The 18,223-nt window shown below is 44.3% G+C and overlaps 2 non-coding genes across 2 annotated transcripts; one reads left to right on the top strand and one right to left on the bottom strand.

The window, feature by feature from the left end:
* Positions 1-1,415: 1,415 nt before the first annotated feature.
* Positions 1,416-1,522, bottom strand: LOC121283679. Its single transcript, XR_005944327.1, has one exon. It is a non-coding gene; the product is annotated as a U6 spliceosomal RNA (small nuclear RNA).
* A 15,852-nt stretch (positions 1,523-17,374) lies between these two features.
* On the top strand, positions 17,375-17,480 carry LOC121283689. Its single transcript, XR_005944336.1, has one exon. It is a non-coding gene; the product is annotated as a U6 spliceosomal RNA (small nuclear RNA).
* Positions 17,481-18,223: the final 743 nt, after the last annotated feature.

The following is an 18,223-nucleotide window of genomic DNA, read 5'->3' as shown; positions in this document are numbered from 1 at the left end:
CCGTGACGGTCCCGGACCCCGAGGGTGCAATTGAAATCCCCCCCGAGGACGATGCACTCGCCAGCGTCGATGGAGCCGAGATGAGTGGACACTTCTTCAAAGAAGCTCGCTTGCTGCTGCGTGCCCAGGGGAGCGTACACATTCACAAAGTGAAGCACCGCCCCCCCCAGACGCACAGTCAGGTGCAGCAACCGGCCTGGCACTGGCTCCTTGACCCCCAAGATCTCCGGCTGAAAATGCGGGGCCAACAAGATAGCCACCCCGCCAGAATTGGAGGCTAGGTGACTCATGTAGACAAAGACTTATTTCTTCTTGTAACTCTTTCGAGTACAAACACGTTTCCATCTGTCCCCATTCAGATGAGGTTACATTGTTTCATAGTTTGCCATTGTGAGATTTGAACTCTTGATCTTGGGGTTACAAACCCAGTACCATAACCACTTGGCTATTTAGGCCAAGCATTAAGATGTAACTCTTTTGAGTACAAACCCATTTCCATCTGTTTCAGATGAAGTTACATTGTTTCATAGTTTGCCATTGTGAGATTTGAACTCTTGATCTTGGGGTTACAAGCCCAGTACCATAACCACTTGGCTATTTAGGCCAAGCAAGTATTTGTAACTCTTTCAAGTACAAACCCATTTCCATCTGTTTCAGATGAAGTTACATTGTTTCATAGTTTGCCATTGTGAGATTTGAACTCTTGATCTTGGGGTTACAAGCCCAGTACCATAACCACTTGGCTATTTAGGCCAAGCAAGTATTTGTAACTCTTTCAAGTACAAACCCATTTCCATCTGTTTCAGATGAAGTTACATTTTTTCATAGTTTGCCATTGTGAGATTTGAACTCTTGATACTCTTTTTTTTGAGTAAACCTGTTTCCATCTGTTTCAGATGAAGTTACATTGTTTCATAGTTTGCCATTGTGAGATTTGAACTCTTGATCTTGGGGTTACAAACCCAGTACCATAACCACTTGGCCATTTAGGCCTTTTTAACTCTTTTGAGTACAAACATGTTTCCATCTGTCATTTCAGATGAAGTTACATTGTTTCCCATTGTGAGATTTGAACTCTTGATCTTGGGGTTATAAACCCAGTACCATAACCACTTGGCTACTTAGGCCAAGCCATAAATTACTACACCTTGATCAGGAATTGAACCAGGGCAGCAGCTGTGAAAGCGCTGAATCTTGACCAATAGACCATTAAGGAAGCTGCTTTTTTAAATGGCTTATGACATTATGACTCCACAGGAGATGAGGAGTGCTTATTGTAACTCTTTCGAGTACAAACCTGTTTCCATCTGTTTCAGATGAAGTTATATTATTTCATAGTTTGCTATTGTGAGATTTGAACTCTTGATCTTGGGGTTACAAACCCAGTACCATAACCACTTGGCTATTTAGGCCAAGCCTATATGGAACGCTTCACGAATTTGCGTGTCATCCTTGCGCAGGGGCCATGCTAATCTTCTCTGTATCGTTCCAATTTTAATATACGTGCTGCCGAAGCGACCACAAGAAAGGTAACTCTTTCGAGTATAAACCCATTTCCATCTGTTTCAGATGAAGTTACATTGTTTCATAGTTTGCCATTGTGAGATTTGAACTCTTGATACTCTTTTTGAGTAAACCTGTTTCCATCTGTTTCAGATGAAGTTACATTGTTTCATAGTTTGCCATTGTGAGATTTGAACTCTTGATCTTGGGGTTACAAACCCAGTACCATAACCACTTGGCCATTTAGGCCAAAAACATGTAACTCTTTTGAGTACAAACCTGTTGCCATCTGTTTCAGATGAAGTTACATTGTTTCATAGTTTGCCATGGTGAGATTTGAACTCTTGATACTCTTTCGAGTACAAACCTGTTTCCATCTGTTTCAGATGAAGTTACATGTTTCACAGTTTGCCATTGTGAAATTTGAACTCTTGATTTTGGGGTTACAAGCCCAGTACCATAACCACTTGGCTATTTAGGCCAAGCTTTGATAGCATTGGTGATGAACCCTGGAATCACCTGCATTAACTCAGATCACCTGCTATTTGCTGTGAACTGTAGGCAGTGAGCAGGAGGAGGGGGAGATGTCCTGGAATCAGCAATGATTCTCCAGCACCATCCGTGGTTCAGCACCTAGCTCTATTCTGTGGGGATTGCGCAGGACAGAGACTGAGGAACACACAACCCACTCACACAGAGTTAAAAATAAACAGTAAAAAATGCTGTAAACTTTCCCCTTCAGTGAATCCAGTTTAACATTTTGTGCATTTTCTCACATCATTAAAACCAGGACACTAGATAGAGAAATCTGTTAGACACTTACCAATACTATGAGGCTAGCTTTCTTCTAGCTATAATATAAGCAGCAGCGGACCATTTACAAATGACCTCAGCTCGAGGGAGTTCAGCCTCAACTGGCAAAAAGCTTTTCTCTTGGCTCTTAGGGCTTGAATGTAATTTTTCTAGTGCAACAGGAGGGGCAGCAGCACTTCCTTACTTTGAGTCTCAGGACTCTCAGCATGTAAAAAGTTTTCTAGGCTGGCTTAAGTGGTAGGGTTTGAATTTTCCAGTCAGTTGAAAGTTCAGTTGCCCTTGCAGAAGCGCTCGATCCTAGTTTTACCTCCTTCGCTCATCAAGGTTGAGGCTCAGAGTTGACAGGAAAACAGGTGACCAGTGCAAACATGATGGGCTGAATGGCCTCCTGCTGTAACAATTCTGTGATTCTGTGACATTCGTAAGCACAGTACGCATGCGCATTGGTTTACCTTTTATGTCAGCGTGCTGTGAATGCAATAAGATCTCCATTTTCCACAAATGATGACCGGCCAGCAGCAACAATAACAATGGAAGATGAGGAGGAGAGATGCTGGATGACCAAAGGTGCACTACAGATTGTCCTGTATCAGCTCTTGCTTCTCGGTCTGGACAATGATGAGGACTCCCTTTATGAAAACAAGCCTTGGTCCCTCTAGCCCCTGTGCCGTGGTGTTTTGCACCTTGTGCATCATCCACTCTTCTGGACCCTGTACAGTGCCTGTGGTACACACCCGTGCCACTGTATGAGGGTGGTGGAGGCAGTGAATGTTGAAGGTGATAGATGGGGTGTCAGTCAAGCAGGCTGCATTGTCCTGGACTGTACTGAGCTTCTTGAGCATTTTTGGAGTTGCACTCATCTAGTCAAGCGGAGATTATTCCATCATCTCCTGACTTGTACCTTGAAGATAGTAGACAGGCTTTGGGGAGTCAGGAGGTGAGTTATTCACCATAGAATTCCCAGCTTCTGGATATCATTGAATATCAAGGTTAGATTCTCTGTTGCTGGAGATGGTCATTGCCTGGCACTTTTGTGCTGCTATTATGACTTGCCAATTATCAGCCCAAACCTGAATGTCATCCAGGTCTTGCTCCATATGGACATAGACTGCTTCAGTATCTGAGGAGTCACAAATGGTGCTGAACATTGTGCAATCATCAGCGAACATCCCCACTTCTGACCTTATGATGGAGGGGAGGTCATTGATGAAGCTGCTGAAAGTGGCTGGGCCTAGGACACTACCCTGAGGAACTCCTGCAGTGATGTCCAGGGACTGAGATGATTGATCTTCAACAACCACAGCCATCTTCCTTTGTGCTATGTATGACTCCAACCATTAGAGAGTTTTCCCCCTGATTCCCCTTGATTTCAGTTTTGCTTGGGCTCCTTGATGCCACACGCTGTCAAATGCTGTCTTGAAGCCAAGGGCAGACACTCTCACCTTTGCACTTGAATTCAGATCTTTTCTCCAAGTTTGGACCAAGACTATGATGAGGTCAGGAGCTAAGTGGCCCTTATGGTTCCCAAATTGAGCATCAGTTAGCAGGCTATTGCTGTGTAGGTGCTGCTTGATAGCACTATTGACGAGACCTTCCTTCACTTTATTGTGATGTTTGAGACTAGACTAATAGGGCAGTAATTGACCGGATGGGATTTGTTCTACCTTTTGTGGACAGGACATTTTTAGGTAGATGCCAGTGTTACAGCTGTGTTGGAACAGATTGGCTAGGGGCCCAGCCATTTCTTGATATCATGTGGAGTGGATCGAATTGGTTGAAGACTGGTAACTGTATCTGTGGACTGCAGAAAGAGGCCGAGATGAATCATCTAATTGGCATGTGAGGCTGAAGATATTGCCGCGTCCTCACTGCTGTGCTATGATCCCACATCATTGAGGGTGGGATATGTGTGGACCCTCCTTCGCTGGTTAGTTGTTTAATTGTCAATCACTGTTCATGACTGAATGTGGTATGACTGCAATGCTCTGACCTGATCTGTTGGTGGTAGGGTTGTTTTGTTCTGTCAATAGCATACTACTTCCACCGTTCAGCATGTAGCCCTGTGTTCTAGCTTCACCAGGTTGATACCTCATTTTTAGGTATGCCTGTTGCTGCTCCTAGCATGCTCTCCAGCACTCCTCTTTCAAGAAGTATTGACCCTCTAGCTAAATGGTATTGGATGAGTGATGGTTATGCTGAGCTATGAGGTTACAGTTTGTGATTGAATACAATTCTGCTGCTGCTGAAGAAGCACAGCTCCTCATGGATGTCCAATTATGAGCTGTTATATCTGTTCTGAATCTATCTCATTAAGTATAATGGTAGTGCCACACGATTTGATGGATAGTATTTTGTTTTATTCTTTCATGGGATGTAGCCAGGCCAGCATTTTGTTGCCCATCTCTAATTGCCCTTGAGAAGTTGGTGGTGGGCTGCCTTCTTGAACTAGTGCAGTCCAACAGTTCTTTTACAACTGAATGTCTTGCTAGGCCATTTAAGAGTCAATCACATTGTTGTGGATCTGGAGTCACACATATGCTTGACCAGATAAGGATTTCCATCGATTAGTGGACCCAGATCAATTTTTATGACAATCCATAAAAGCTATCACAGTACTAGCTCTCAATTTCGATTTATTAATTAATTGCATTTAAATTCTGTCACCGGCCATGGAAAGATTTGAACACATAACCCCAGAGCATTAGCCTGGGCCTCTGGATTATGAGTCCAGTGACAATACCACAATGCCACCATCTCCCCCCATCCTCATGGTAAAGTAGGGATTTCATCTCCACAAGGACTGTCCAGTAGAACTTCAAATGCTGAAATGGACAGAATGCATCTGTGACAGGGAGATTAGAGAGGGCGAGGTCAAGTACATTTTTCCCTCTTGTTGGTTCCCGCACCACCTGGCACAGGCCCACTCTGGCAGAAATGTCCTTCAGAACTCAGCCAACAATGATGCTACTGAACCACTCTTGATTACGGGCATTGAAGTCCCTCACTAAAAGTACATTCTGTGCCTATGCTACACCGAATTTTTCTCCAAAGTGGTGTTCAACATGGAGAAGCACTAATTCGTCAGCTGAGGGAAGGAGTAGGTGGTAGTCAGTACAAGATTTCCTTGCCCATGTTCAACCTGATGCCATGAGACTTCATGGGCTCTGGAGTCAATGTAGAGAATTTCCAGGGCAACTCTCCCAATTTCTATATCACTGTGCTGACACCATAGGTGGATCTGTCTTCTTGGTGGGACTGGGCACACCCAAGGATGGGCATGGTGTTCTGGGACATGGCTGCAGCTTATGGTTTGGTGAATAAGACTATGTCAGGCTGTTGCTTGCTTGGTCTGTGGGAAAGCTCCTCAAATTTTGGCACAAGCCCCCAGATGTTCATAAGGAGGACATAGGGTAAACTACTAGGCCCTGGAAGCTAAGTATTTTAACAGATGCTCAGAGACAGGGGCAGTCCTTGTTAGATGGAAGATGGATCAGGGAAGATGGAGGAAGATGGGGGAAGAGTGAGGAATACTGGGGGAAGAATTTACTAACACTTCAAATGGAGAATAGAATACTGCCACCACAAGCTACAGAGATCAACACACACTGAGCCACCTGTCTGTTTGTCTTCTAGGATCAGTAAAGCACTCTTACATGTCACGGTTGTATGCTTTCCCTGTCTATTTAGTTTATGCATCATATCTAAACTGTTGCTTCTTATTGAACTTAATAAATTATCTTAAAATCCTTCTGAATCTTCAGCCACCAATTTAGGCTATAACTCCTGAACCTTAAAATATACAAACTCTTGAGAGAAATAAACTTGCAGGTCTATGAATCAGAGCATAGGAATGGGACTGACTGGATTGCTGTACAGAGAGCTGGCATGGACTTAATGAGCTGAATGACTTCCTTCTGTGCCATAATTAAGATATGACTTTATGAAGCTCTCAAGGGCAATTATGGAAGTGCGTTAAATTCTGGCCTGGCAATCAACATTAACATGTGAATGAATAAAAAAGATCCTCCTCCCTCTTGCTGTCATTTTCATGGGCCCTGTAATGAATTGTTTTCTCAGTGTTCACAGTCACGAAAAAGCATTGCCAGATGTGATGTTGTTCTTGTAAACTGTATTAGAGTAAAGGGCATAGCAATTACCTGACAGCAACTCCAAGCAAGGATATAATGCCAATTGCTGCGGGGATTTCATCCTTTGAACCATGAGGAATCCAGATGTGTTTTCTTTTTGTAATGCTTTTATTTGCAGCCCCATGGTAGCAGAAACTTGCTTCAACAGATTCTTGGGACAAATTCAGCCAAAACATACGGCAGGAAGAGATCAAATTATCTTTCTAAAATAACCATTTTACCTCACGTGACTTTTCATTATTATCCTGAGGCAAAATTAAACCCATTGTTTTCCAGTAAAATTTGCAAGTTTTCTTTATTCGTTCATGGGATGTGGGTGTCACTGGCTAGGCCAGCATGTATTGTCCATCCGTAATTGCTCATGAAAAGGTGGTGGTGAGCTGTCTTCTTGAAATGCTGCCTTCTTAAACTGCTGCTGCCCACTTGGTGTAGGTACACCCTCAATGCTGTTAGGGAGGGAGTTCCAGGATTTTGACCCTGTGACAGTGAAGCAACGGCGATATATTTCCAAGTCAGGATGGTGAGTGGCTTGGATGGGAACTTCCAGGTGGTGGTGTGCCTATTTGTCTGCTGCCTTTGTCCTTTTAGATAGTAATGTTTGTGGGTTTGCAAGATGCTGTCTAAGGAACCTTGGTGAGTTCCTGGAATAAATCATGTAGATGGTATACACTGTGCATCGGTGATGGTGGGAGTGAACGTTTGTGGATGGGATGCCAATCAAGCAGGCTGCTTTGTCCTGGATGGTGTCAAGCTTCTTGAGTGTTGTTGGAGCTGCACTCATCCAGGCAAGTGTAGAATATTTCATCACACTCCTGACTTGTGCCTTGTAGATGGTGGACAGACTTTGGGGAGACAGAAGGTGAGTTACTTGCCAGAGGATTCCTAGCCTCTGACCTGCTCTTGAACCCACAGTATTTATATGGCTAGTCCAATTCAGCTTCTGGTCAATGGTAATTCCCTTGAGACTGATAGTGGGGAATTCAACGATGGTAATACCATTGAATGTCAAGGGGCAGGTTAAATTCTGTCCTTTTGGAGATGGTCATTGCCTGGCATTTGTGTGGCATGAATGTTACTTGCAATTTGTCAGCCTAAGCCTGGATATTGCCCAGGTCTTGCTGCATTTGGACATGGATTGTTTGACGATGTCCATGTCCAAAAGGTGCTGAACATTGTGCAATCATCGTGAGCATCTCCACTTCTGACCTTGTGATGGAAGGATGCAGTTGAAGATGGTTGGGCCTAGGACACTACCCGGAGGAACTCCTGCAAAGATGTTCTGGAATTGAGATGATTGACCTCCAACAAATGCAACCACCTCCCTTTGTGCTAGGTATGACTCTAACCAGCAGAGAGTTTTCCCCCTAATTCCCATTGACTCCAGTTTTGCTGTGGCTCCTTAATGCCACACTCAGTCAAGGTCTGCCATGATGTCAAGGACAGTGACTCTCACCTCACCTTGGGAGTTCAGCTCTTTTGTCCATGTGTGGCCCAAAGCTGTAATGAGGACAGGAGCTGAGTGATGCTGGCAGGACTAAAATTGAGTGTCAGTGAGCATGTTATTGCTAATCAAGTGCTGCTTGATAGCATAGTTGATGGACCCCTTCCATCATTTTACTGATGATCAAGAGTAGACTGATGGGGCGGTAATTGGCCGAGTTTGATTTTCCTGCTTCTTGTGTACAGGACGTACCTGGGCAATTTTCCACATTGCCGAGTAGACGCCAGTGTTGTAGCTGTACTGGGACAGCTTAGCTGGGGTCGTGGCAAGTTCTGGAGCACAAGTCTTCAGTACCATTGCTGGAAAATTGTCAAGGCCCACTGCCTTTGCTGTATCCAGTGCCTTCAGTCGTTTCTTGATAATACGTGGAATGAATCGAATTGTCTGAAGACTGATATCTGTGTTGCTGAGGACCTCCAGATGAGGCCGAGATGGATCATCCACTCTACTTCTGGCTGAAGATTGTAGCAAATTCTTCAGCCTTAACTTTTGCACTGATGTGCTGGGCTCCTCCATCATTGAGGATGGGATATTTGTGGAGCCTCCTCCTACAGTGAGTTGTTTAATTGTCAACCATCATTCACTGCTGGATGTGGCAGGACAGCAGAGCTTAGATCTGATCTGTTGGTTGTGGAATCACTTAGCTCTGACTATCGCTTGCTGCTTCTGTTGTTTGGCATGCAAGTAGTCCTGAGTTGTAGCTTCACCAGATTAAAACCCCATTTTTAGGTACGCCTGGTGCTGCACTCTTCATTGAACCAGGGTTGACCCCCTGGCTTGGTGATAACGGTAGAGTTGGGGATATGCAAGGCCAGGAAGTTTGTGGTCGAGTATAATTCTGCTGCTGCTGATGGCCCACAGCGCCTCACGGTTCCCCAGTCTTGAGTTCCTAGATCTGTTAGAAATCTATCCCATTTGGCATGGTGGTAGAGCCATACAACATGAGAGAAGTTATCCTTAATGTGAAGATGGGATTTCACCTCCACAAGGGCTGTATGGTGGTCATTCCTACCGATGATGTCATGGACAAGATGCATCAGCTGCAGGTAAGTTGGTGAGGTTGAGGTCAAGAAAATTTTCCCCTCTTGTTGGTTTCCTCATCACTGCCACAAACACAGGTTAGCAGTCATGCCCTTTAGGAATCAGCCAGCTCAGTCTGTAGTGGTGCTACCGAGCCACTCTTGCTAATGGACTTTGAAGTCACCCACCCAGAATGCAATCTGCACCCTTGCCACCCTTAGTGTTTCTTCCATGTGATGTTCAACATGGAAGAGCACTGATTCATCAGTTGACAGGAGGTGCAGTATCTGGTAATCAGTAGGAGGTTTCCTTGCCCATGTTTGACCTGATGCCATGTGACTTAATGGGGTCTAGAGCTGATGTTTAGGACTCTCAGGGTAACTCCCTCCCGACTGCATACCACTGTGCCGTGACATCTGCTGGATCTGTCCTGCTGTGGTGATACCGAGGGATGGTGATGGAGGTATCTGGGACATTACCTGTAAGATATGATTCTGTATGATTACATCAGGCTGTTGCTTGATTAATCTGTGAGACAGATCTCCAAACTTTGGCACGGAATCATATCTTACAGATAGTGTCCCAGACACTTCCATCACCATCCCTCAGGAGCACCACAGCAGGACAGATCAGCATATTGGCTCCTCAGTGATGCAGTCGGGAGGGAGTTACCCAGAAGTCTCAACATCAGCTCTAAGACCCCATTAAAGTCACATGGCATCAGTGTCAACATGGGCAAGGAAACCTCCTACTGATTACCAGCTACTGCACCTCCTGTCATCGAAAATCCAGTGCTCTTCCAGTTGAACATCACTGAAAAACACTAAGGTGGCAAGGGTGCCAGATTGCATTCCTGGGTGGGTGACTTCAAGTCCATTAGCAAGAAGTGGCCTCGTAGCCCACTACAGACTGAGCTGGCTGATTCCTAAAGGCATGACTGCTAACCTGTGTTTGTGGCAGTGGATGAGGAAACCAACAATAGGGGAAATTTCTGTGACCTCAACCTCACCAACTTACTGCACTGATGCATCTTGCCATGACATCTCGGTAGGAATGACACCAAGACAGCCCTTGTGGAGGTGAAAACCCATCTCACATTAAGGATAACTTCTCTCATGTTGTATGGCTCTACCACATGCCAAATGGGATTGATTTCTAACAGATCTAGGAACTCAAGACTGGGGAACCGTGAGGCGCTGTGGCCATCAGCAGCAGCAGAATTATACTCGACCACAAACTTCCGGCCTTGCATATCCCCAACTCTACCTATATCACAAGCCAGGGGGTCAACCGGTTCAATGAAGAGTGCAGCAACCAGCGTACCTAAAAATGGGGTTTAAATCTTGGTGAAGCTACAACTCAGGACTACTTGCATGCCAAACAACAGAAGCAGCAAGCGATAGTCAGAGCTAAGTGAAGTCCACAACCAAACAGATCAGATCTAAGCTCTGCTGTCCTGCACATCCCAGCAGTGAATGATGGTGACAATTAAACAACTCACTGTAGGAGGAGGCTCCACAAATATCCCATCCTCATGATGGAGGAGCCCAGCACATCAGTGCAAAGTTAAGGCTGAAGAATTGCTACAATCTTCAGCCAGAATAGAGTGGATGATCCATCTCGCCTCATCTGGAGTCCTCAGCAACACAGATATCAGTCTTCAACAATTCGATTCATTCCACGTATTATCAAGAAACGACTGAAGGCACTGGATACAGCAAAGCAGTGGGCCTTGACAATTTTCCAGCATGTACTGAAGACTTGTGCTCCAGAACTTGCCACGACCCCACTAAGCTGTCCATACAGCTACAACACTGGCGTCTACTCGCAATGTGGAAAATTGCCCAGGTACGTCCTGTACACAAGAAGCAACAGAAAAATCAAACTCGGCCAATTACCGCCCCATCAGTCCTACTCTTGATCATCATTAAAATGATGGAAGGGTCCATCAACTATGCTATCAAGCAGCACTTGATTACAATAACATGCTCTCTGACACTCAATTTTAGTCCTGCCAACATCACTCACTCCTGTCCTCATTACAGCTTTGGGCACACATGGAAAAAGACTGAACTCCCAAGGTGAGGTGAGAGTCACTGTCCTTGACATCATGGCAGACCTGGACTGAGTGTGCATTAGGGAGCCACAGCAAAACGGAGTCAATGGAAATAGGGAAAACTCTCTGCTGGTTAGAGTCATACCTAGCACAAAGGGAGGTGGTTGCATTTGTTGAGGTCAATCATCTCAATTCCAGAAATCTTTGCAGGAGTTCCTCCGGGTAGTGTCCTAGGCCCAACCATCTTCAACTGCATCCTTCCATCACAAGGTCAGAAGTGGAGATGCTCACGATGATTGCACAATGTTCAGCACCTTTTGGACATGCCATCGTCAAACAATCCATGTCCAAATGCAGCAAAGACCTGGGGCAATATCCAGGCTTAGGCTGACAAATTGCAAGTAACATTCATGCCACACAAATGCCAGGCAATGACCATCTCCAAAAGGACAGAATTTAACCTGCCCCTTGACATTCAATGGTATTACCATCGTTGAATTCCCCACTATCAGTCTCAAGGGAATTACCATTGACCCAGAAGCTGAATGGACATAGCCATATAAATACTGTGGGTTCAAGAGCAGGTCAGAGGCTAGGAATCCTCTGGCAAGTAACTCACCTTCTGTCTCCCAAAGTCTGTCCACCATCTACAAGGCACAAGTCAGGAGTGTGATGAAATATTCTACACTTGCCTGGATGAGTGCAGCTTCCAACAACACTCAAAAGCTGACACCATCCTGGACAAAGCAGCCTGCTTGATTGCATCCCATCCACAAACGTTCACTCCCACCATCACCGATGCACAGTGTATACCATCTACATGATTTATTCCAGAACTCACCAAGGTTCCTTAGACAGCATCTTGCAAACCCCAAACATTACTATCTAAAAGGACAAAGGCAGCAGACAAATAGGCACACCACCACCTGGAAGTTCCCATCCAAGCCACTCACCATCCGACTTGGAAATATATCGCCGTTGCTTCACTGTCACAGGGTCAAAATCCTGGAACTCCCTCCCTAACAGCATTGAGGGTGTACCTACACCAAGTGGCAGCAGCAGTTTAAGAAGGCAGCATTTCAAGAAGACACTCACCACCACCTTTCATGAGCAATTTACGGATGGACAATACATGCTGGCCTAGCCAGTGACACCCACATCCCATGAACGAATAAAGAAAACTTGCAAATTTAACTGGAAAACAATGGTTTAATTTTGCCTCAGGATAATAATGAAAAGTCACGTGGAGGTAAAATGGTTATTTTAGAAAGATAATTTGATCTCTTCCTGCCGTATGTTTTGGCTGAATTTTCCCAAGAATCTGTTGAAGCAAGTTTCTGCTACCATGGGGCTGCAAATAAAAGCATTACAAAAAGAAAACACATCTGGATTCCTCATGGTTCAAAGATGAAATCCCCGCAGCAATTGGCATTATATCCTTGCTTGGAGTTGCTGTCAGGTAATTGCTATGCCCTTTACTCTAATTACAGTTTACAAGAACAACATCACATCTGGCAATGCTTTTTCGTGACTGTGAACACTGAGAAAACAATTCATTACAGGGCCCATGAAATGACAGCAAGAGGGAGAGGATCTTTTTATTCATTCACATGTGAATGTTGATTGCCAGGCCAGAATTTAACGCACTTCCATAATTGCCCTTGAGAGCTTCATAAAGTCATATCTTAATTATGGCACAGAAGGAAGTCATTCAGCTCATTAAGTCCATGCCAGCTCTCTGTACAGCAATCCAGTCAGTCCCATTCTATGCTCTGATTCATAGACCTGCAAGTTTATTTCTCTCAGAGTGTTGTATATTTTAAGGTTCAGGAGTTATAGCCTAAATTGGTGGCTGAAGATTCAGAAGGATTTTAAGATAATTTATTAAGTTCAATAAGAAGCAACAGTTTAGATATGATGCATAAACTAAATAGACAGGGAAAGCATACAACCTGACATGTAAGAGTGCTTTACTGATCCTAGAAGACAAACAGACAGGTGGCTCAGTGTGTGTTGATCTCTGTAGCTTGTGTGGCAGTATTCTATCTCCATTTGAAGTGTTAGTAAATTCTTCCCCCAGTATTCCTCACTCTTCCCCCATCTTCCTCCAGTCTTCCCTGATCCATCTTCCATCTAACAGGACTGCCCCTGTCTCTGAGCATCAGTTAAAATACTTAGCTTCCAGGGCCTATAGTTTACCCTATTCCTCCTTATGAACATCTGGGGCTTTGTGCAAAATTTGAGGAGCTTTCCCACAGACCAAGCAAGCAACAGCCTGACATAGTCCTATTCACCAAACCATAAGCTGCAGCCATGTCCCAGAACACCATGCCCATCCTTGGTGTGCCCAGTCCCACCAAGAAGACAGATCCACCTATGGTGGTCAGCACAGTGATATAGAAATTGGGAGAGTTGCCCTGGAAATTCTCTACATTGACTCCAAGCGCCCATGAAGTCTCATGGCATCAGTGGAACATGGCAAGGAAATCTTGTACTGACTACCACCTACTCCTTCCCTCAGCTGACGAATTAGTGCTTCTCCATGTTGAACACCACTTTGGAGAAAAATTCGGTGTAGCATAGGCACAGAATGTACTTTTAGTGAGGGACTTCAATGCCCGTAATCAAGAGTGGTTCATAGCATCATTGGTTGGCTGAGTTCTGAAGGACATTCTGCCAGAGTGGGCCTGTGCCAGGTGGTGCGGGAACCAACAAGAGGGAAAAATGTACGTGACCTCGCCCTCCTCTAATCTCCCTGTCACAGATGCATTCTGTCCATTTCAGCATTTGAAGTTCTACTGGACAGTCCTTGTGGAGATGAAATCCCTACTTTACCATGAGGATGGGGAGATGGTGGCATGTGTGGTATTGTCACTGACTCATAATCCCAGAGGCCCAGGCTAATGCTCTGGGGTTATGTGTTCAATCTTTCCATGGCCGGTGACAGAATTTAAATGCAATTAATTAATAAATCGAAATGAGAGCTAGTACTGTGATAGCTTTTATGGATTGTCATAAAAATTGATCGGGTCCACTAATCGATGGAAATCCTTATCTGTCAAGCATATGTGTGACTCCAGATCCACAACAATGTGATGACTCTTAAATGGCCTAGCAAGACATTCAGTTGTAAAAGAACTGTTGGACTGCACTAGTTCAAGAAGGCAGCCCACCACCAACTTCTCAGGCAATTAGAGATGGCAACAAAATGCTGGCCTGCTACATCCCATGAAAGAATAAAACAAAATACTATCCATCAAATCGTGTGGCACTACCATTATACTTAATGAGATAGATTCAGAACAGATATAACAGCTCATAATTGGACATCCATGAGGAGCTGTGCTTCTTCAGCAGCAGCAAATTGTATTCAATCACTAACTGTAACCTCATAGCTCAGCATAACCATCACCATCCAATACCATTTAGCTAGAGGGTCAATACTTCTTGAAAGAGGAGTGCTGGAGAGCATGCAAGGTGCAGCAAACATCATACCTAAAAATGAGGAATCAACCTGGTGAACTAGAACACAGGGCTAACATGCTGAACGGTGGAAGTAGTATGCTATTGACAGAACAAAACAACCCTACCACCAACAGATCAGGTCAGAGCATTGCAGTCATACCACATTCAAGTCATGAACATGATTGACAATTAAACAACTAACCACGAAGGAGGTCCACACATATCCCACCCTCAATGATGTGGAATCATAGCACAGCAGTGAGACGCGGCAATATCTTTCAGCTCACATGCCCAATTAGATGATTTCATCTCGGCCTCTTTCTGCAGTCCACAGATACAGTTACCAGTCGTCAACCAATTCGATCCACTCCACATGATATCAAGAAATGGCTTGGGCCCCTAGCCATCTGTTCCAACACAGCTCTACCACTGGCATCTACCTAAAAAATGTCCTGTCCACAAAAGGTAGAACAAATCCCATCCGGTCAATTACTGCCCTATTAGTCTAGTCCCCTCAAACATCACAATAAAGTAAGGAAGGTCTCGTCAATAGTGCTATCAACAGCACCTACACAGCAATAGCCTGCTAACTGATGGCTCAATTTGGGAACCATAAGGGCCACTTAGCTCCTGACCTCATCATAGTCTTGGTCCCAAACTTGGAGAAAAGATCTGAATTCAAGTGCAAAGGTGAGAGTGTGTCTGCCCTTGCTTCAAGACAGCAGTTGACAGCGTGGTGGCATCAAGGAGCCCAAAGCAAAACTGAAATCAAGGGGAATCAGGGGAAAACTCTCTAATGGTTGAGTCATACATAGCACAAAGGAAGATGGCTGTGGTTGGTTGAAAGATCATCATCTCAGTCCCTGGACATCACTGCAGGAGTTCCTCAGGTATGTGTCCTAGGCCCAGCCACTTTCAGCAGCTTCATCAATGACCTCCCCTCCATCATAAGGTCAGAATGGGGATGTTTCGCTGATGATTGCACAATGTTCAGCACCATTTGTGACTCCTCAGATACTGAAGCACTATGTCCATATGGAGCAAGACCTGATGACATTCAGTTTGGGCTGAAATTGGCAAGTCATAATAGCAGCACAAAAGTGCCAGAAATGAACATCTCCAGCAACAGAGAACTAACCTTGATATTCAATGATATCCAGAAGCTTGGGAATTCTATGTGATAACTCACCTCCTGACTCCCCAAAGCCTGTCTACTATCTTCAAGGTACAAGTCAGGAGATGGATGGGAATAATCTCCGCTTGACTAAGAGTGCAACTCCAAAAATGCTCAAGAAGCTCAGTACAGTCCAGGACAATGCAGCCTGCTTGACTGACACCAATCTATCACCTTCAACATTCACTGCCTCCACCACCCGCATACAGTGGCACGGTTGGTGTACCACAGGCACTGTACAGGTCCAGAAGAGTTGGATGATGCACAAGTGCAAAACACACGGCACAGGGCTAGAGGGACCAAGGCTTGTTTCATAAAGGGATCCTCATCTTGTCCAACCGAGAAGCAAGAGCTGATACAGGACAATCTGTATGCACCTTTGGTCATCCAGCATCCCTCCTCCTCATCTTCCATTGTTATTGTTGCTGCTGGCCGTCATCATTGTGGAAAATGGAGATCTTATTGCTTCACAGCACCTGACATAAAAGGTAAACCTATGCGCATGCGTACTGTGCTTACAATGTCACAGAATCACAGAATTGTTACAGCAGGAGGCCATTCACCCATCATGTTTGCACTGGTCACCCTTTTCCTGTCAACTCTGACCTCAACCTTGATGACGAAGGAGTTAAAACTAGGATCGAGCGCTTCTGCAAGGGCAACTGAACTGTCAACTGACTGGAAAATTCAAACCCTACCACTTAAGCCAGCCTAGAAAACTTTTTACATGCTGAGAGTCCTGAGGACTCAAAGTAGGAAGTGCTGCTGGCCCCTCCATTGCACTAGAAAAATACATTCAAGCCAAAAGAGCCTAAGAAAAGCTTTTTGCAGTTGAGGCTGACTCCCTCGAGCTGAGGTCATTGTAAATGGTCCGCTGCGCTTATATTATAGCTAGAAGAAAGCTAGCCTCATAGTATTGGTAATGTCTAAACAGATTTCTCTATCTATGTCCTGGTTAATGATGTGAAAAATGCACAAAATGTTAACTGGATTCACTGAAGGGGAAAGTTTAAGCATTTTTTTTACTGTTTATTTTTAACTCTGTGTGAGTGGGTGGTTGTTCCTCTGTCTCTGTCCTGCGCAATCCCCACAGAAATAGAGCTAGGTGCTGAACCACGGATGGTGCTGGAGAATCATTGCTGATTCCAGGACATCTCCCCTCCTCCTGCTCACTGCCTACATTCACAGCAAATAGCAGGTGATCTGATTAATGCAGTGATTCCAGGTTCATCACCATCTATCAAAGCTTGCCCTAAAATAGCCAAGTGGTTATGGTACGGCTTGTAACCCCAAATCAAGAGTCAAATTTCACAATGGCAAACTGTGAAACATGTAACTTCATCTGAAACAATGAAACAGGTTGACTCGTAAGAGTATCAAGAGTTCAAATCTCACCATGCAAACTATAAACAATGTAACTTCATCTGAACAGATGGCAACAGGTTGTACTCAAAAGACATGTTTTTTGGCCTAAATGGCCAAGTGGTTATGGTACTGGGTTGTAACCCCAAGATCAAGAGTTCAAATCTCACAATGGCAAACTATGAAACAATGTAACTTCATCTGAAACAGATGGAACAGGTTTGACTCAAAAAGAGTATCAAGAGTTCAATCTCACAATGCAAACTATGAAACAATGTAACTCATCTGAAACAGATGGAAATGGGTTGATACTCGAAAGAGTTACCTTTCTTGTGGTCGCTTCGGCAGCACGTATATTTTAAAATTGGAAACGATACAGAGAAGATTAGCATGGCCCCTGCGCAAGGACACGCAAATTCGGAAGCGTTCCATATAGGCTTGGCCTAAAGCCAAGTGGTTATGGTACTGGGTTTGTAAACCCAAGATCAAGAGTTTCAAATCTCACAATAGCAAACTATGAAATAATATAACTTCATCTGAAACAGATGGAAACAGGTTGTACTCGAAAGAGTTACAAAAGCACTCCTCATCTCCTGTGGAGTCATAATGTCATAAGCCATTTAAAAAAGCAGCTTCCTTAATGGTCTATGGTCAAGAATCAGCGCTTTCACAGCTGCTGCCCTGGTTCAATTCCTGATCAAGGTGTAAGTAATTTATGGCTTGGCCTAAGTACCAAGTGGTTATGGTACTGGTTTTATAACCCAAGATCAAGAGTTTCAAATCTCACATGGGAAACAATGTAACTTCATCTGAATGACAGATGGAAACATGTTTGTACTCAAAGAGTTAAAAAGGCCTAAATGGCAAGTGGTTATGGTACTGGTTTGTAACCCCAAGATCAAGAGTTCAAATCTCACAATGGCAAACATGAAACAATGTAACTTCATCTGAAACAGATGGAAACCAGGTTTACTCCAAAAAAAAGAGTATCAAGAGTTCAAATCTCACAATGCAAACTATGAAAAAATGAAACTTCATCTGAAACAGATGGAAATGGGTTTGTACTTGAAAGAGTTACAAATACTTGCTTGGCCTAAATAGCCAAGTGTTATGGTACTGGGCTTGTAACCCCAAGATCAAGAGTTCAAATCTCACAATGCAAACTATGAAACAATGTAACT

This window comes from Carcharodon carcharias, chromosome 10, assembly GCF_017639515.1.
Source record: "Carcharodon carcharias isolate sCarCar2 chromosome 10, sCarCar2.pri, whole genome shotgun sequence".
Lineage (NCBI taxonomy): Eukaryota > Metazoa > Chordata > Chondrichthyes > Lamniformes > Lamnidae > Carcharodon > Carcharodon carcharias.
This window is presented reverse-complemented; position numbering and strand designations above follow the sequence as displayed.